The following is a 21,685-nucleotide window of genomic DNA, read 5'->3' on the forward strand; positions in this document are numbered from 1 at the left end:
TTCACTGCTTTAATGCCTTGGCTTTAAGCCCCCCCTTCCCAAGTAATGTTTGAACATCTAATGCAAAGGTTCCCCTTCACTACTTTACTGCCTGGGCTTTAAGCCCCCCCTTCCCAAATAATCTTTGAACATCTAACGCACAAGTTGCCCTTCACTATTTTACTGCCTGGGCTTTAAGTCCCCCATTCCCAAATAATCTTTGAACATCTAACGCACAGGTTTCCTCTTCACTACTTTGCTGCCTGGGCTTTAAGCCACCCCTTCCAAATTAATCTTTGAACATCTAACGCACAAGTTGCCCTTCACTACTTTACTGCCTGGGCTTTACGCCCCCCCTTCCCAAATAACCTTTGAACATCTAACACACAGGCTCCCGTTGACTACTTTACTGCCTGGGCTTTAAGCCCCCCATTCCCAAATAATCCTTGAACATCTAACGCACTTGTTCCATTTCACTAAATTACTACCGGGACTTTAAGCCCCCCCTTCCCAAATGATCCTTGAACATCTAATGCACATTTACACCTTCACTACTTTACTGCCTGGGCTTTAAGCCCTCTTTCCCAAATAATCTTTAACTTATAACGCAGAGGTAACCCTTTAGTATTTTACTGCCTGGGCTTTAAGCCCCCCCTTCCCAAATAATGTTTGAACATCTAACGCAAAGGGTCTCGTTCACTACTTTACTGCCTGGGCTTTAAGCCGCCCGTTTCCAAATAATCATTGAACATCTAACACACAGGCTCGCGTTCACTACTTTACTACCTGGGCTTTATGCCCCCCCTTCCCAAATAATCTTTGAACATCTAATGCACAGGCTCCCGTTCACTACTTTACTGCCTGGGCTTTAAGCCCCCCCTTCCCAAAAAACGTTTGAACATCAAATGAAAGGTTCCCCTTCACTACTTTACTGAGTGGGCTTCAAGCCCCCCCTACCCAAATAATCTTTGAACATCTAACGCACAAGCTCCCGTTCACTACTTTACTGCCTGGGATTTAAGCCTCCCCTTCCAAAATAACCTTTGAACATCTAATGCAAAGGTACTCTTCACTACTTTACTTCCTGGGCTTTAAGCCCCCCTTTCCCAAATAATGTTTGTACATCATACGCACAGGCTCCCGTTCACTACTTTCTTGCCTTGGCTTTAAGCCCCCCCTTCCCAAATACTCTTTGAACATCTAACGCACAGACTCCTGTTCACTGCTATACTGCCTGGGCTTTAAGCCCCCCCTTCCCAAATAATGTTTGAACATCTAACACACAGGCTCCCGTTCACTGCTTTAATTCCTGGGCTTTAAGCCCCCCCTTCCCAAATAATGTTTGAACATCTAATGCAAAGGTTCCCCTTCACAACTTTACTGCATGGGCTTTCAGCCCCCCCTTCCCAAATAATCTTTGAACATCTAACGCACAGGCTCCCTTTCACTACTTTACTTCCTGGGCTTTAAGCCCCCCCTTCCCAAATAATGTTTGAACGTCTAATGCAAAGGTTCTCGTTCACTTCTTTACTGCCTGGGCTTTAAGCCCCCCCTTCCCAAATAATCTTTGAACATATAATGCACAGGCTCCCGTTCACTGCTTTACTGCCTGGGCTTTAAGCCCCCCCTTCCCAAATAATGTTTGAACATCTAACACACAGGCTCCCATTCACTGCTTTAATGCCTGGGCTTTAAGCCCCCCCTTCCCAAATAATGTTTGAACATCTAATGCAAAGGTTTCCCTTCACTACTTTACTGCCTGGGCTTTAAGCCCCCCCTTCCCAAATAATCTTTGAACATCTAACGCACAAGTTGTCCTTCACTATTTTACTGCCTTGGCGTTAAACCCCCCATTCCCAAATAATCTTTGAACATATAACACACAGGTTTCCTCTTCACTACTTTGCTGCCTGGGCTTTAAACCACTCCTTCCAAATTAATCTTTGAACATCTAACGCACAAGTTGCCCTTCACTACTTTACTGCCTGGGCTTTCAGCCCCCCCTTCCCAAATAATCTTTGAACATATAATGCACAGGCTCCCGTTCACTGCTTTACTGCCTTGGCTTTAAGCCCCCCCTTCCCAAATAATGTTTGAACATCTAACACACAGGCTCCCGTTCACTGCTTTAATGCCTGGGCTTTAAGCCACCCCTTCCAAATTAATCTTTGAACCTCTAACGCACAAGTTGCCCTTCACTACTTTACTGCCTGGGCTTTAAGCCCCCCTTCCCAAATAACCTTTGAACATCTAATGCAAAGGTTCTCTTCACTACTTTACTGCCTGGTCTTTAAGCCCCCCCTTCCCAAATAATCTTTGAACATCTTACACACAGGCTCCCGTTCACTACTTTACTGCCTGTTCTTTAAGCCCCCCGTTCACCAATAATCTTTGAACATCTAACACACAGGCTCCCGTTCACTATTTTACTGCCTGTGCTTTAAGCCCCCCCTTCCCAAAAAATGTTTGAACATCAAATGAAAGGTTCCCCTTCACTACTTTACTGAGTGGGCTTTAAGCCCCCCCTTCCCAAATAATGTTTGAACATCTAACACACAGGCTCCCGTTCACTGCTTTAATTCCTGTGCTTTAAGCCCCCCCTTCCCAAATAATGTTTGAACATCTAATGCAAAGGTTCCCCTTCACTACTTTACTGCCTGGGCTTTAAGCCCCCCGTTCACCAATAATCTTTGAACATCTAACGTACAGGCTCCCGTTGACTACTTTACTGCCTGGGCTTTAAGCCCCCCATTCCCAAATGATCCTTGAACATCTAACACACAGGCTCCCGTTCACTGCTTTAATGCCTGGGCTTTAAGCCCCCCCTTCCCAAGTAATGTTTGAACATCTAATGCAAAGGTTCCCCTTCACTACTTTACTGCCTGGGCTTTAAGCCCCCCCTTCCCAAATAATCTTTGAACATCTAACGCACAAGTTGCCCTTCACTATTTTACTGCCTGGGCTTTAAGCCACCCCTTCCAAATTAATCTTTGAACATCTAACGCACAAGTTGCCCTTCACTACTTTACTGCCTGGGCTTTACGCCCCCCACTTCCCAAATAACCTTTGAACATCTAATGCAAAGGTTCTCTTCACTACTTTACTGCCTGGGCTTGAAGCCCCCCCTTCCCAAATAATCTTTGAACATCTAACACACAGGCTCCCGTTCACTACTTTACTGCCTTGGCTTTAGGCCCCCCGTTCACCAATAATCTTTGAACATCTAACGCACAGGCTCCCGTTGACTACTTTACTGCCTGGGCTTTAAGCTTCCCATTCCCAAAAAATGTTTGAACATCAAATGAAAGGTTCCCCTTCACTACTTTACTGAGTGGGCTTTAAGCCCCCCCTTCCCAAATAATCTTTGAAAATCTAACGCACAGGTTTCGTCTTCACTACTTTGCTTCCTGGGCTTTAAGCCACCCCTTCATAAATAATCTTTGAACATCGAACGCACATGTTGCCCTTCACTACTTTACTGCCTGGGCTTTAAGCCCCCCCTTCCCAAATACCCTTTGAACATCTAATGCAAACGTTCTGTTCACTACTTTACTGCCTGGGCTTTAAGCCCCCCCTTCCCAAATAATCTTTTAACATCTAACACACAGGCTCTCGTTCACTACTTTACTGCCTGGGCTTTAAGCCCCCCGTTCCCCAATCATCTTTGAACATCTAACGCCAGGCTCCCGTTGACTACTTTACTGCCTGGGCTTTAAGCCTCCCATTCCCAAATAATCCTTGAACATCTAACGCACAGGTTCCCTTTCACTAATTTACTACCGGGACTTTAAGCCCCCCCTTCCCAAATGATCCTTCAACATCTAATGCACATGTACACCTTCACTACTTTAGTGCCTGGGCTTTAAGCCTCCCCTTCCCAAATAATGTTTGAACATCTAACGCACAGGCTTCCGTTCACTACTTTACTGCCTGGGCTTTAAGCCCCACCTTCCCAAATAATCTATGAACATCTAACACACAGGCTCCCGTTCACTACTTTCCTGTCTGGGCTTTAAGCCCCCCCTCCCAAATAACGTTTGAACATCTAATGCAAAGGTTCCCGTTCACTGCTTTACTGCCTGGGCTTTAAGCCCCCCCTCCCAAATAATCTTTGAGCATCTAACACACAGGCTCCCGTTCATTGTTTTACTGCCTGGGCTTTAAGCCCCCCCTTCCCAAATAATGTTTGAACATCTAATGCAAAGTTTCCCCTTCACTACTTTACTGCCTGGGCTTTAAGCCCCCCCTTCCCAAATAATCTTTGAACATCTAACGCACAAGTTGCCCTTCACTATTTTACTGCCTGGGCTTTAAGCCCCCCATTCCCAAATAATCTTTGAACATCTAATGACAGGTTTCCTCTTCACTACTTTGCTGCCTGGGCTTTAAGCCCCCCCTTCCCAAATAGTGTTTGAACATCTAACGCACAGGCTCCCGTTCACTACTTTCCTGCCTGGGCTTTAAGCCCCCCCTTCCCAAATAATGTTTGAACATCTAATGCATAGGTTCCCGTTCACTACTTTCCTGCCTCGGCTTTAAGCCCCCCCTTCCCAAATAATGTTTGAACATCTAACACACAGGCTCCCGTTCACTGCTTTAATTCCTGTGCTTTAAGCCCCCCCTTCCCAAATAATGTTTGAACATCTAATGCAAAGGTTCCCCTTCACTACTTTACTGCCTGGGCTTTAAGCCCCCCGTTCACCAATAATCTTTGAACATCTAACGTACAGGCTCCCGTTGACTACTTTACTTCCTGGGCTTTAAGCCCCCCATTCCCAAATGATCCTTGAACATCTAACACACAGGCTCCCGTTCACTGCTTTAATGCCTGGGCTTTAAGCCCCCCCTTCCCAAGTAATGTTTGAACATCTAATGCAAAGGTTCCCCTTCACTACTTTACTGCCTGGGCTTTAAGCCCCCCCTTCCCAAATAATCTTTGAACATCTAACGCACAAGTTGCCCTTCACTATTTTGCTGCCTGGGCTTTAAGTCCCCCATTCCCAAATAATCTTTGAACATCTAACGCACAGATTTCCTCTTCACTACTTTGCTGCCTGGGCTTTAAGCCACCCCTTCCAAATTAATCTTTGAATATCTAACGCACAAGTTGCCCTTCACTACTGCCTGGGCTTTACGCCCCCCCTTCCCAAATAACCTTTGAACATCTAATGCAAAGGTTCTCTTCACTACTTTACTGCTTGGGCTTTAAGCCCCCCATTCCCAAATGATCCTTGAACATCTAACACACAGGCTCTTGTTCACTACTTTACTGCCTGGGCTTTAGGCCCCCCCGTTCACCAATAATCTTTGAACATGTAACGCACAGGCTCCCGTTAACTACTTTACTGCCTGGGCTTTAAGCCCCCCATTCCCAAAAAATGTTTGAACATCAAATGAAAGGTTCCCCTTCACTACTTTACTGAGTGGGCTTTAAGCCCCCCCTTCCCAAATAATCTTTGAAAATCTAATGCACAGGTTTCCTCTTCACTACTTTGCTGCCTGGGCTTTAAACCACCCCTTCATAAATAATCTTTGAACATCGAACGCACAAGTTGCCCTTCACTACTTTACTGCCTGGGCTTTAAGCCCCCCCTTCTCAAATACCCTTTGAAAATCTAATGCAAACGTTCTCTTCCCTACTTTACTGCCTGGGCTTTAAGCCCCCCCTTCCGAAATAATCTTTTAACATCTAGCACACAGGCTCTCGTTCACTACTTTACTGCCTGGGCTTTAAGCCCCCCGTTCCCCAATCATCTTTGAACATCTAACGCACAGGCTCCCGTTGACTACTTTACTGCCTGGGCTTTAAGCCTCCCTTTCCCAAATAATCCTTGAACATCTAACGCACAGGTTCCCTTTCACTAATTTACTACCGGGACTTTAAGCCCCCCCTTCCCAAATGATCCTTCAACATCTAATGCACATGTACAGCTTCACTACTTTAGTGCCTGGGCTTTAAGCCTCCCCTTCCCAAATAATGTTTGAACATCTAACGCACAGGCTTCCGTTCACTACTTTACTGCCTGGGCTTTAAGCCCCACCTTCCCAAATAATCTATGAACATCTAACACACAGGCTCCCGTTCACTACTTTCCTGCCTGGGCTTTAAGCCCCCCCTCCCAAATAACGTTTGAACATCTAATGCAAAGGTTCCCGTTCACTGCTTTACTGCCTGGGCTTTAAGCCCCCCCTCCCAAATAATGTTTGAACATCTAACGCAAAGGTTCCCCTTCACTACTTTACTGCCTGGGCTTTAAGCCCCCCCTTCCCAAATAATCTTTGAACATCTAACGCACAAGTGTCCCTTCACTACTTTACTGCCTGGGCTTTAAGCCCCCCCTCCCAAATAATCTTTGAACATCTAACACACAGGCTCGCGTTCACTGCTTTAATGCCTGGGCTTTAAGCCCCCCCTTCCCAAATACTGTTTGAACATCTAACGCACAGCCTCCCCTTCACTACTTTACTGCCTGGGCTGAAGCCCCCCCTTCCCAAATAATCTTTGAACATCTAACGCACAAGTTGCCCTTCACTATTTTACTGCCTGGGCTTTAAGCCCCCCTTTCCCAAATAATGTTTGAACATATAATGCAAAGGTTCCCGTTCACTACTTTACTGCCTGGACTTTAAGCCCCCCCCTCCCCAATAATCTTTGAATATCTAACACACAGGCTCCCGTTCACTGCTTTAATGCCTGGTCTTTAAGCCCCCCCTTCCCAAATAATGTTTGAACATCTAACGCACAGGCTCCCGTTCACTACTTTACTGCCTGGGCTTTAACCCCCCCTTCCATATTAATCTCTGAACATCTAACGCACAGGCTCCCGTTCACTGCTTTAATTCCTGGGCTTTAAGCCCCCCCTTCCCAAATAATGTTTGAACATCTAATGCAAAGGTTCCCCTTCACAACTTTACTGCATGGGCTTTCAGCCCCCCCTTCCCAAATAATCTTTGAACATCTAACGCACAGGCTCCCTTTCACTACTTTACTGCCTGGGCTTTAAGCCCCCCCTTCCCAAATAATGTTTGAACATCTAATGCAAAGGTTCTCGTTCACTTCTTTACTGCCTGGGCTTTAAGCCCCCCCTTCCCAAATAATCTTTGAACATATAATGCACAGCCTCCCGTTCACTGCTTTACTGCCTGGGCTTTAAGCCCCCCCTTCCCAAATAATGTTTGAACATCTAACACACAGGCTCCCATTCACTGCTTTAATGCCTGGGCTTTAAGCCCCCCCTTCCCAAATAATGTTTGAACATCTAATGCAAAGGTTTCCCTTCACTACTTTACTGCCTGGTCTTTAAGCCCCCCCTTCCCAAATAATCATTGAACATCTAACGCACAAGTTGTCCTTCACTATTTTACTGCCTTGGCGTTAAACCCCCCATTCCCAAATAATCTTTGAACATATAACGCACAGGTTTCCTCTTCACTACTTTGCTGCCTGGGCTTTAAACCACTCCTTCCAAATTAATCTTTGAACATCTAACGCACAAGTTGCCCTTCACTACTTTACTGCCTGGGCTTTAAGCCCCCCCTTCCCAAATAATCTTTGAACATATAATGCACAGGCTCCCGTTCACTGCTTTACTGCCTGGGCTTTAAGCCCCCCCTTCCCAAATAATGTTTGAACATCTAACACACAGGCTCCCGTTCACTGCTTTAATGCCTGGGCTTTAAGCCACCCCTTCCAAATTAATCTTTGAACATCTAACGCACAAGTTGACCTTCACTACTTTACTGCCTGGGCTTTAAGCCCCCCTTCCCAAATAACCTTTGAACATCTAATGCAAAGGTTCTCTTCACTACTTTACTGCCTGGGCTTTAAGCCCCCCCTTCCCAAATAATCTTTGAACATCTTACACACAGGCTCCCGTTCACTACTTTACTGCCTGTTCTTTAAGCCCCCCGTTCACCAATAATCTTTGAACATCTAACGCACAGGCTCTCGTTCACTATTTTACTGCCTGTGCTTTAAGCCCCCCCTTCCGAAAAAAAGGTTTGAACATCAAATGAAAGGTTCCCCTTCACTACTTTACTGAGTGGGCTTTAAGCCCCCCCTTCCCAAATAATGTTTGAACATCTAACACACAGGCTCCCGTTCACTGCTTTAATTCCTGTGCTTTAAGCCCCCCCCTTCCCAAATAATGTTTGAACATCTAATGCAAAGGTTCCCCTTCACTACTTTACTGCCTGGGCTTTAAGCCCCCCGTTCACCAATAATCTTTGAACATCTAACGTACAGGCTCCCGTTGACTACTTTACTGCCTGGGCTTTAAGCCCCCCATTCCCAAATGATCCTTGAACATCTAACGCACAGGTTTCCTCTTCACTACTTTGCTGCCTGGGCTTTAAGCCACCCCTTCCAAATTAATCTTTGAACATCTAACGCACAAGTTGCCCTTCACTACTTTACTGCCTGGGCTTTACGCCCCCCCTTCCCAAATAACCTTTGAACATCTAATGCAAAGGTTCTCTTCACTACTTTACTGCCTGGGCTTGAAGCCCCCCCTTCCCAAATAATCTTTGAACATCTAACGCACAGCCTCTCCTTCACTACTTTACTGCCTGGGCTGAAGCCCCCCCTTCCCAAATAATCTTTGAACATCTAACGCACAAGTTGCCCTTCACTATTTTACTGCCTGGGCTTTAAGCCCCCCTTTCCCAAATAATGTTTGAACATATAATGTAAAGGTTCCCGTTCACTATACTGCCTGGACTTTAAGCCCCCCCCTCCCAAATAATCTTTGAATATCTAACACACAGGCTCCCGTTCACTGCTTTAATGCCTGGGCTTTAAGCCCCCCCTTCCCAAATAATGTTTGAACATCTAACGCACAGGCTCCCGTTCACTACTTTACTGCCTGGGCTTTAAGCCCCCCCCCTCCATATTAATCTTTGAACATCTAACGCATAGGCTCCCGTTCACTGCTTTAATTCCTGGGCTTTAAGCCCCCCCTTCCCAAATAATGTTTGAACATCTAATGCAAAGGTTCCCCTTCACAACTTTACTGCATGGGCTTTCAGCCCCCCCTTCCCAAATAATCTTTGAACATCTAACGCACAGGCTCCCTTTCACTACTTTACTGCCTGGGCTTTAAGCCCCCCCTTCCCAAATAATGTTTGAACATCTAATGCAAAGGTTCTCGTTCACTTCTTTACTTCCTGGGCTTTAAGCCTCCCCTTCCCTAATAATCTTTGAACATATAATGCACAGCCTCCCGTTCACTGCTTTACTGCCTGGGCTTTAAGCCCCCCCTTCCCAAATAATGTTTGAACATCTAACACACAGGCTCCCATTCACTGCTTTAATGCCTGGGCTTTAAGCCCCCCCTTCCCAAATAATGTTTGAACATCTAATGCAAAGGTTTCCCTTCACTACTTTACTGCCTGGTCTTTAAGCCCCCCCTTCCCAAATAATCATTGAACATCTAACGCACAAGTTGTCCTTCACTATTTTACTGCCTTGGCGTTAAACCCCCCATTCCCAAATAATCTTTGAACATATAACGCACAGGTTTCCTCTTCACTACTTTGCTGCCTGGGCTTTAAACCACTCCTTCCAAATTAATCTTTGAACATCTAACGCACAAGTTTCCCTTCACTACTTTACTGCCTTGGCTTTAAGCCTCCCATTCCCAAATAATCCTTGAACATCTAACGCACAGGTTCCCTTTCACTAATTTACTGCCTGGGCTTTAAGCCCCCCCTTCCCAAATGATCCTTCAACATCTAATGCACATGTACACCTTCACTACTTTAGTGCCTGGGCTTTAAGCCTCCCCTTCCCAAATAATGTTTGAACATCTAACGCACAGGCTTCCGTTCACTACTTTACTGCCTGGGCTTTAAGCCCCACCTTCCCAAATAATCTATGAACATCTAACACACAGGCTCCCGTTCACTACTTTCCTGTCTGGGCTTTAAGCCCCCCTCCCAAATAACGTTTGAACATCTAATGCAAAGGTTCCCGTTCACTGCTTTACTGCCTGGGCTTTAAGCCCCCCCTCCCAAATAATCTTTGAACATCTAACACACAGGCTCTCGTTCACTGCTTTACTGCCTGGGCTTTAAGCCCCCCCCAAATAATGTTTGAACATCTAATGCAAAGTTTCCCCTTCACTACTTTACTGCCTGGGCTTTAAGCCCCCCCTTCCCAAATAATCTTTGAACATCTAACGCACAAGTTGCCCTTCACTATTTTACTGCCTGGGCTTTAATCCCCCCATTCCCAAATAATCTTTGAACATCTAACGCACAGGTTTCCTCTTCACTACTTTGCTGCCTGGGCTTTAAGCCCCCCGTTCACCAATAATCTTTGAACATCTAACGTACAGGCTCCCGTTGACTACTTTACTGCCTGGGCTTTAAGCCCCCCATTCCCAAATGATCCTTGAACATCTAACGCACAGGTTTCCTCTTCACTACTTTGCTGCCTGGGCTTTAAGCCACCCCTTCCAAATTAATCTTTGAACATCTAACGCACAAGTTGCCCTTCACTACTTTACTGCCTGGGCTTTACGCCCCCCCTTCCCAAATAACCTTTGAACATCTAATGCAAAGGTTCTCTTCACTACTTTACTGCCTGGGCTTGAAGCCCCCCCTTCCCAAATAATCTTTGAACATCTAACACACAGGCTCCCGTTCACTACTTTACTGCCTTGGCTTTAGGCCCCCCGTTCACCAATAATCTTTGAACATCTAACGCACAGGCTCCCGTTGACTACTTTACTGCCTGGGCTTTAAGCCCCCCATTCCCAAAAAATGTTTGAACATCAAATGAAAGGTTCCCCTTCACTACTTTACTGAGTGGGCTTTAAGCCCCCCCTTCCCAAATAATCTTTGAAAATCTAACGCACAGGTTTCGTCTTCACTACTTTGCTTCCTGGGCTTTAAGCCACCCCTTCATAAATAATCTTTGAACATCGAACGCAGAAGTTGCCCTTCACTACTTTACTGCCTGGGTTTTAAGCCCCCCCTTCCCAAATAGCCTTTGAACATCTAATGCAAACGTTTTCTTCACTACTTTACTGCCTGGGCTTTAAGCCCCCCCTTCCCAAATTATCTTTTAACATCTAACACACAGGCTCTCGTTCACTACTTTACTGCCTGGGCTTTAAGCCCCCCATTCCCCAATCATCTTTGAACATCTAACGCCAGGCTCCCGTTGACTACTTTACTGCCTTGGCTTTAAGCCTCCCATTCCCAAATAATCCTTGAACATCTAACGCACAGGTTCCCTTTCACTAATTTACTACCGGGACTTTAAGCCCCCCCTTCCCAAATGATCCTTCAACATCTAATGCACATGTACACCTTCACTACTTTAGTGCCTGGGCTTTAAGCCTCCCCTTCCCAAATAATGTTTGAACATCTAACGCACAGGCTTCCGTTCACTACTTTACTGCCTGGGCTTTAAGCCCCACCTTCCCAAATAATCTATGAACATCTAACACACAGGCTCCCGTTCACTACTTTCCTGTCTGGGCTTTAAGCCCCCCTCCCAAATAACGTTTGAACATCTAATGCAAAGGTTCCCGTTCACTGCTTTACTGCCTGGGCTTTAAGCCCCCCCTCCCAAATAATCTTTGAACATCTAACACACAGGCTCTCGTTCACTGCTTTACTGCATGGGCTTTAAGCCCCCCCCCCAAATAATGTTTGAACATCTAATGCAAAGTTTCCCCTTCACTACTTTACTGCCTGGGCTTTAAGCCCTCCCTTCCCAAATAATCTTTGAACACCTAACGCACAAGTTGCCCTTCACTATTTTACTGCCTGGGCTTTAAGCCCCCCATTCCCAAATAATCTTTGAACATCTAACGCACAGGTTTCCTCTTCACTACTTTGCTGCCTGGGCTTTAAGCCCCCCGTTCACCAATAATCTTTGAACATCTAACGTACAGGCTCCCGTTGACTACTTTAGTGCCTGGGCTTTAAGCCCCCCATTCCCAAATGATCCTTGAACATCTAACGCACAGGTTTCCTCTTCACTACTTTGCTGCCTGGGCTTTAAGCCACCCCTTCCAAATTAATCTTTGAACATCTAACGCACAAGTTGCCCTTCACTACTTTACTGCCTGGGCTTTACGCCCCCCCTTCCCAAATAAACTTTGAACATCTAATGCAAAGGTTCTCTTCACTACTTTACTGCCTGGGCTTGAAGCCCCCCCTTCCCAAATAATCTTTGAACATCTAACACACAGGCTCCCGTTCACTACTTTACTGCCTTGGCTTTAGGCCCCCCGTTCACCAATAATCTTTGAACATCTAACGCACAGGCTCCCGTTGACTACTTTACTGCCTGGGCTTTAAGCCCCCCATTCCCAAAAAATGTTTGAACATCAAATGAAAGGTTCCCCTTCACTACTTTACTGAGTGGGCTTTAAGCCCCCCCTTCCCAAATAATCTTTGAAAATCTAACGCACAGGTTTCGTCTTCACTACTTTGCTTCCTGGGCTTTAAGCCACCCCTTCATAAATAATCTTTGAACATCGAACGCAGAAGTTGCCCTTCACTACTTTACTGCCTGGGTTTTAAGCCCCCCCTTCCCAAATAGCCTTTGAACATCTAATGCAAACGTTCTCTTCACTACTTTACTGCCTGGGCTTTAAGCCCCCCCTTCCCAAATTATCTTTTAACATCTAACACACAGGCTCTCGTTCACTACTTTACTGCCTGGGCTTTAAGCCCCCCATTCCCCAATCATCTTTGAACATCTAACGCCAGGCTCCCGTTGACTACTTTACTGCCTTGGCTTTAAGCCTCCCATTCCCAAATAATCCTTGAACATCTAACGCACAGGTTCCCTTTCACTAATTTACTACCGGGACTTTAAGCCCCCCCTTCCCAAATGATCCTTCAACATCTAATGCACATGTACACCTTCACTACTTTAGTGCCTGGGCTTTAAGCCTCCCCTTCCCAAATAATGTTTGAACATCTAACGCACAGGCTTCCGTTCACTACTTTACTGCCTGGGCTTTAAGCCCCACCTTCCCAAATAATCTATGAACATCTAACACACAGGCTCCCGTTCATTACTTTCCTGTCTGGGCTTTAAGCCCCCCTCCCAAATAACGTTTGAACATCTAATGCAAAGGTTCCCGTTCACTGCTTTACTGCCTGGGCTTTAAGCCCCCCCTCCCAAATAATCTTTGAACATCTAACACACAGGCTCTCGTTCACTGCTTTACTGCCTGGGCTTTAAGGCCCCCACCAAATAATGTTTGAACATCTAATGCAAAGTTTCCCCTTCACTACTTTACTGCCTGGGCTTTAAGCCCCCCCTTCCCAAATAATCTTTGAACATCTAACGCACAAGTTGCCCTTCACTACTTTACTGCCTGGGCTTTAAGCCCCCCCTTCCCAAATTATCTTTTAACATCTAACACACAGGCTCTCGTTCACTACTTTACTGCCTGGGCTTTAAGCCCCCCATTCCCCAATCATCTTTGAACATCTAACGCCAGGCTCCTGTTGACTACTTTACTGCCTTGGCTTTAAGCCTCCCATTCCCAAATAATCCTTGAACATCTAACGCACAGGTTCCCTTTCACTAATTTACTACCGGGACTTTAAGCCCCCCCTTCCCAAATGATCCTTCAACATCTAATGCACATGTACACCTTCACTACTTTAGTGCCTGGGCTTTAAGCCTCCCCTTCCCAAATAATGTTTGAACATCTAACGCACAGGCTTCCGTTCACTACTTTACTGCCTGGGCTTTAAGCCCCACCTTCCCAAATAATCTATGAACATCTAACACACAGGCTCCCGTTCATTACTTTCCTGTCTGGGCTTTAAGCCCCCCTCCCAAATAACGTTTGAACATCTAATGCAAAGGTTCCCGTTCACTGCTTTACTGCCTGGGCTTTAAGCCCCCCCTCCCAAATAATCTTTGAACATCTAACACACAGGCTCTCGTTCACTCCTTTACTGCCTGGGCTTTAAGCCCCCCCCAAATAATGTTTGAACATCTAATGCAAAGTTTCCCCTTCACTACTTTACTGCCTGGGCTTTAAGCCCCCCCTTCCCAAATAATCTTTGAACATCTAACGCACAAGTTGCCCTTCACTATTTTACTGCCTGGGCTTTAAGCCCCCCATTCCCAAATAATCTTTGAACATCTAACGCACAGGTTTCCCCTTCACTACTTTGCTGCCTGGGCTTTAAGCCCCCCCTTCCCAAATAGTGTTTGAACATCTAACGCACAGGCTCCCGTTCACTACTTTGCTGCCTGGGCTTTAAGCCCCCCCTTCCCAAATAATGTTTGAACATCTAATGCATAGGCTCCCGTTCACTACTTTCCTGCCTCGGCTTTAAGCCCCCCCTTCCCAAATAATGTTTGAACATCTAACACACAGGCTCCCGTTCACTGCTTTAATTCCTGTGCTTTAAGCCCCCCCTTCCCAAATAATGTTTGAACATCTAATGCAAAGGTTCCCCTTCACTACTTTACTGCCTGGGCTTTAAGCCCCCCGTTCACCAATAATCTTTGAACATCAAACGTACAGGCTCCCGTTGACTACTTTACTGCCTGGGCTTTAAGCCCCCCATTCCCAAATGATCCTTGAACATCTAACACACAGGCTCCCGTTCACTGCTTTAATGCCTGGGCTTTAAGCCCCCCCTTCCCAAGTAATGTTTGAACATCTAATGCAAAGGTTCCCCTTCACTACTTTACTGCCTGGGCTTTAAGCCCCCCCTTCCCAAATAATCTTTGAACATCTAACGCACAAGTTGCCCTTCACTATTTTACTGCCTGGGCTTTAAGTCCCCCATTCCCAAATAATCTTTGAACATCTAACGCACAGGTTTCCTCTTCACTACTTTGCTGCCTGGGCTTTAAGCCACCCCTTCCAAATTAATCTTTGAATATCTAACGCACAAGTTGCCCTTCACTACTTTACTGCCTGGGCTTTACGCCCCCCCTTCCCAAGTAACCTCTGAACATCTAATGCAAAGGTTCTCTTCACTACTTTACTGCTTGGGTTTGAAGCCCCCCCTTCCCAAATAATCTTTGAACATCTAACACACAGGCTCCCGTTCACTACTTTACTGCCTGGGCTTTAGGCCCCCCCGTTCACCAATAATCTTTGAACATGTAACGCACAGGCTCCCGTTGACTACTTTACTGCCTGGGCTTTAAGCCCCCCATTCCCAAAAAATGTTTGAACATCAAATGAAAGGTTCCCCTTCACTACTTTACTGAGTGGGCTTTAAGCCCCCCCTTCCCAAATAATCTTTGAAAATCTAATGCACAGGTCTCCTCTTCACTAGTTTGCTGCCTGGGCTTTAAGCCACCCCTTCATAAATAATCTTTGAACATCGAACGCACAAGTTGCCCTTCACTACTTTACTGCCTGGGCTTTAAGCCCCCCCTTCTCAAATACCCTTTGAACATCTAATGCAAACATTCTCTTCACTACTTTACTGCCTGGGCTTTAAGCCCCTCCTTCCCAAATAATCTTTTTACATCTAACACACAGGCTCTCGTTCACTACTTTACTGCCTGGGCTTTAAGCCCCCCGTTCCCCAATAATCTTTGAACATCTAACGCACAGGCTCCCGTTGACTACTTTCCTGCCTTGGCTTTAAGCCTCCCATTCCCAAATAATCCTTGAACATCTAACGCACAGGTTCCCTTTCACTAATTTACTACCGGGACTTTAAGCCCCCCCTTCCCAAATGATCCTTCAACATCTAATGCACATGGACACCTTCACTACTTTAGTGCCTGGGCTTTAAGCCTCCCCTTCCCAAATAATGTTTGAACATCTAACGCACAGGCTTCCGTTCACTACTTTACTGCCTGGGCTTTAAGCCCCACCTTCCCAAATAATCTATGAACATCTAACACACAGGCTCCCGTTCACTACTTTCCTGCCTGGGCTTTAAGCCCCCCCTCCCAAATAACGTTTGAACATCTAATGCAAAGGTTCCCATTCACTGCTTTACTGCCTGGGCTTTAAGCCCCCCCTCCCAAATAATGTTTGAACATCTAACGCAAAGGTTCCCCTTCACTACTTTACTGCCTGGGCTTTAAGCCCCCCCTTCCCAAATAATCTTTGAACATCTAACGCACAAGTGTCCCTTCACTACTTTACTGCCTGGGCTTTAAGCCCCCCCTCCCAAATAATCTTTGAACATCTAACACACAGGCTCGCGTTCACTGCTTTAATGCCTGGGCTTTAAGCCCCCCCTTCCCAAATAATGTTTGATCATCTAACGCACAGCCTCCCCTTCACTCCTTTACTGCCTGGGCTGAAGCCCCCCCTTCCCAAATAATCTTTGAACATCTAACGCACAAGTTGCCCTTCACTATTTTACTGCCTGGGCTTTAAGCCCCCCTTTCCCAAATAATGTTTGAACATATAATGCAAAGGTTCCCGTTCACTACTTTACTGCCTGGGCTTTAAGCCCCCCCCTCCCAAATAATCTTTGAATATCTAACACACAGGCTCCCGTTCACTGCTTTAATGCCTGGGCTTTAAGCCCCCCCTTCCCAAATAATGTTTGAACATCTAACGCACAGGCTCCAGTTCACTACTTTACTGCCTGGGCTTTAAGCCCCCCTTCCCAATTAATCTTTGAACATCTAACGCACAGGCTCCCGTTCACTGCTTTACTGCCTCGGCTTTAAGCCCCCCTTCCCAAATAACGTTTGAACATCTAACGCACAGGCTCCCGTTCACTACTTTACTGCCCGGGCTTTAAGCCCCCCCTCCCAAATAATCTTTGAGCATCTATCACACAGACTCCCGTTCACTGCTTTACTGCCTGGGATTTAAGGCCCCCCTTCCCAAATAATGTTTGAACATCTAATTCAAAAGTTCCCCTTCACTACTTTACTGCCTGGCCTTTAAGCCCCCCCTTCCCAAATAATCTTTGAACATCTAACACACAAGTTGGCCTTCACTTTTTAACTTCCTGGGCTTTAAGCCCCCCATTCCCAAATAATCTTTGAACATCTAACGCACAGGTTTCCTCTTCACTACTTTGCTGCCTGGGCTTTAAGCCACCCCTTCATAAATAATCTTTGAACATCGAACGCACAATTTGCCCTTCACTACTTTGCTGCCTGGGCTTTAAGCCCCCCCTTCCCAAATACCCTTTGAACATCTAATGCAAAGGTTCTCTTCACTACTTTACTGCCTGGGCTTTAAGACCCCCCTTCCCAAATAATCTTTTAACATCTAATACACAGGCTCTCTTTCACTACTTTACTGCCTTGGCTTTAAGCCTCCCATTCCAAAATAATCCTTGAACATCTAACGCACAGGTTCCCTTTCACTAATTTACTACCGGGACTTTAAGCCACCCCTTCCCAAATGATCCTTCAACATCTAATGCACATGTACACCTTCACTACTTTAGTGCCTGGGCTTTTAGCCTCCCCTTCCCAAATAATGTTTGAACATCTAACGCACAGGCTTCCGTTCACTACTTTACTGCCTGGGCTTTAAGCCCCACCTTCCCAAATAATCTATGAACATCTAACACACAGGCTCCCGTTCACTACTTTCCTGTCTGGGCTTTAAGCCCCCCTCCCAAATAACGTTTGAACATCTAATGCAAAGGTTCCCGTTCACTGCTTTACTGCCTGGGCTTTAAGCCCCCCCTCCCAAATAATCTTTGAACATCTAACACACAGGCTCTCGTTCACTGCTTTACTGCCTGGGCTTTAAGCCCCCCCTTCCCAAATAATGTTTGAACATCTAATGCAAAGTTTCCCCTTCACTACTTTACTGCCTGGGCTTTAAGCCCCCCCTTCCCAAATAATCTTTGAACATCTAACGCACAAGTTGCCCTTCACTATTTTACTGCCTGGGCTTTAAGCCCCCCATTCCCAAATAATCTTTGAACATCTAATGCACAGGTTTCCTCTTCACTACTTTGCTGCCTGGGCTTTAAGCCCCCATTCCCAAATAATCTTTGAACATCTAACGCACAGGTTTCCTCTTTACTACTTTGCTGCCTGGGCTTTAAGCCCCCCCTCCCAAATAGTGTTTGAACATCTAACGCACAGGCTCCCGTTCACTACTTTGCTGCCTCGGCTTTAAGCCCCCCCTTCCCAAATAATGTTTGAACATCTAATGCATAGGCTCCCGTTCACTACCTTCCTGCCTCGGCTTTAAGCCCCCCCTTCCCTAATAATGTTTGAACATCTAACACACAGGCTCCCGTTCACTGCTTTAATTCCTGTGCTTTAAGGCCCCCCTTCCCAAATAATGTTTGAACATCTAATGCAAAGGTTCCCCTTCACTACTTTACTGCCTGGGCTTTAAGCCCCCCGTTCACCAATAATCTTTGAACATCAAACGTACAGGTTCCCGTTGACTACTTTACTGCCTGGGCTTTAAGCCCCCCATTCCCAAATGATCCTTGAACATCTAACACACAGGCTCCCGTTCACTGCTTTAATGCCTGGGCTTTAAGCCCCCCCTTCCCAAGTAATGTTTGAACATCTAATGCAAAGGTTCCCCTTCACTACTTTACTGCCTGGGCTTTAAGCCCCCCCCTTCCCAAATAATCTTTGAACATCTAACGCACAAGTTGCCCTTCACTATTTTACTGCCTGGGCTTTAAGTCCCCCATTCCCAAATAATCTTTGAACATCTAACGCACAGGTTTCCTCTTCACTACTTTGCTGCCTGGGCTTTAAGCCACCCCTTCCAAATTAATCTTTGAATATCTAACGCACAAGTTGCCCTTCACTACTTTACTGCCTGGGCTTTAAGCCCCCCTTCCCAATTAATCTTTGAACATCTAACGGACAGGCTCCCGTTCACTGCTTTACTGCCTGGGCTTTAAGCCCCCCCTTCCCAAATAACGTTTGAACATCTAACGCACAGGCTCCCGTTCACTACTTTACTGCCCGGGCTTTAAGCCCCCCCTCCCAAATAATCTTTGAGCATCTACCACACAGACTCCCGTTCACTGCTTTACTGCCTGGGATTTAAGGCCCCCCTTCCCAAATAATGTTTGAACATCTAATTCAAAAGTTCCCCTTCACTACTTTACTGCCTGGCCTTTAAGCCCCCCCTTCCCAAATAATCTTTGAACATCCAACACACAAGTTGGCCTTCACTTTTTAACTTCCTGGGCTTTAAGCCCCCCATTCCCAAATAATCTTTGAACATCTAACGCACAGGTTTCCTCTTCACTACTTTGCTGCCTGGGCTTTAAGCCACCCCTTCATAAATAATCTTTGAACATCGAACGCACAATTTGCCCTTCACTACTTTGCTGCCTGGGCTTTAAGCCCCCCCTTCCCAAATACCCTTTGAACATCTAATGCAAAGGTTCTCTTCACTACTTTACTGCCTGTGCTTTAAGACCCCCCTTCCCAAATAATCTTTTAACATCTAATACACAGGCTCTCTTTCACTACTTTACTGCCTTGGCTTTAAGCCCCCCATTCCCCAATAATCTTTGAACATCTAACGCACAGGCTCCCGTTGACTACTTTACTGCCTGGGCTTTAAGCCTCCCATTCCCAAATAATCCTTGAACATCTAACGCACAGGTTCCCTTTCACTAATTTACTACCGGGACTTTAAGCCCCCCCTTCCCAAATGATCCTTCAACATCTAATGCACATGTACACCTTCACTACTTTAGTGCCTGGGCTTTTAGCCTCCCCTTCCCAAATAATGTTTGAACATCTAACGCACAGGCTTCCGTTCACTACTTTACTGCCTGGGCTTTAAGCCCCACCTTCCCAAATAATCTATGAACATCTAACACACAGGCTCCCGTTCACTACTTTCCTGTCTGGGCTTTAAGCCCCCCCTCCCAAATAACGTTTGAACATCTAATGCAAAGGTTCCCGTTCACTGCTTTACTGCCTGGGCTTTAAGCCCCCCCTCCCAAATAATCTTTGAACATCTAACACACAGGCTCTTGTTCACTGCTTTACTGCCTGGGCTTTAAGCCCCCCCTTCCCAAATAATGGTTGAACATCTAATGCAAAGTTTCCCCTTCACTACTTTACTGCCTGGGCTTTAAGCCCCCCCTTCCCAAATAATCTTTGAACATCTAACGCACAAGTTGCCCTTCACTATTTTACTGCCTGGGCTTTAAGCCCCCCATTCCCAAATAATCTTTGAACATCTAACGCACAGGTTTCCTCTTCACTACTTTGCTGCCTGGGCTTTAAGCCCCCCCTTCCCAAATAGTGTTTGAACATCTAACGCACAGGCTCCCGTTCACTACTTTGCTGCCTAGGCTTTAAGCCCTCCCTTCCCAAATAATGTTTGAACATCTAATGCATAGGCTCCCGTTCACTACTTTCCTGCCTCGGCTTTAAGCCCCCCCTTCCCAAATAATGTTTGAACATCTAACACACAGGCTCCCGCTCACTGCTTTAATTCCTGTGCTTTAAGCCCCCCCTTTCCAAATAATGTTTGAACATCTAACGCAAAGGTTCCCCTTCACTACTTTACTGCCTGGGCTTTAAGCCCCCCGTTCACCAATAATCTTTGAACATCAAACGTATAGGTTCCCGTTGACTACTTTACTGCCTGGGCTTTAAGCCCCCCATTCCCAAACGATCCTTGAACATCTAACACACAGGCTCCCGTTCACTGCTTTAATGCCTGGGCTTTAAGCCCCCCCTTCCCAAGTAATGTTTGAACATCTAATGCAAAGGTTCCCCTTCACTACTTTACTGCCTGGGCTTTAAGCCCCCCCCCTTCCCAAATAATCTTTGAACATCTAACGCACAAGTTGCCCTTCACTATTTTACTGCCTGGGCTTTAAGTCCCCCATTCCCAAATAATCTTTGAACATCTAACGCACAGGTTTCCTCTTCACTACTTTGCTGCCTGGGCTTTAAGCCACCCCTTCCAAATTAATCTTTGAATATCTAACGCACAAGTTGCCCTTCACTACTTTACTGCCTGGGCTTTACGGCCCCCTTCCCAAATAACCTTTGAACATCTAATGCAAAGGTTCTCTTCACTACTTTACTGCTTGGGCTTGAAGCCCCCCCTTCCCAAATAATCTTTGAACATCTAACACACAGGCTCCTGTTGACTACTTTACTGCCTGGGCTTTAGGCCCCCCATTCCCAAAAAATGTTTGAACATCAAATGAAAGGTTCCCCTTCACTACTTTACTGAGTGGGCTTTAAGCCCCCCCTTCCTAAATAATGTTTGAAAATCTAATGCACAGGTTTCCTCTTCACTACTTTGCTGCCTGGGCTTTCAGCCACCCCTTCATAAATAATCTTTGAACATCGAACGCACAAGTTGCCCTTCACTACTTTACTGCCTGGGCTTTAAGCCCCCCCCCTTCTCAAATACCCTTTGAACATCTAATGCAAACGTTCTCTTCACTACTTTACTGCCTGGGCTTTAAGCCCCCCCTTCCCAAATAATCTTTTAATATCTAACACACAGGCTCTCGTTCACTACTTTACTGCCTGGGCTTTAAGCCCCCCGTTCCCCAATAATCTTTGAACATCTAACACACAGGCTCCCGTTGAGTACTTTACTGCCTGGGCTTTAAGCCTCCCATTCCCAAATAATCCTTGAACATCTAACGCACAGGTTCCCTTTCACTAATTTACTACCGGGTCTTTAAGCCCCCCCTTCCCAAATGATCCTTCAACATCTAATGCACATGTACACCTTCACTACTTTAGTGCCTGGGCTTTAAGCCTCCCCTTCCCAAATAATGTTTGAACATCTAACGCACA

Source organism: Euleptes europaea, chromosome 3 (assembly GCF_029931775.1).
Source record: "Euleptes europaea isolate rEulEur1 chromosome 3, rEulEur1.hap1, whole genome shotgun sequence".
NCBI lineage: Eukaryota > Metazoa > Chordata > Lepidosauria > Squamata > Sphaerodactylidae > Euleptes > Euleptes europaea.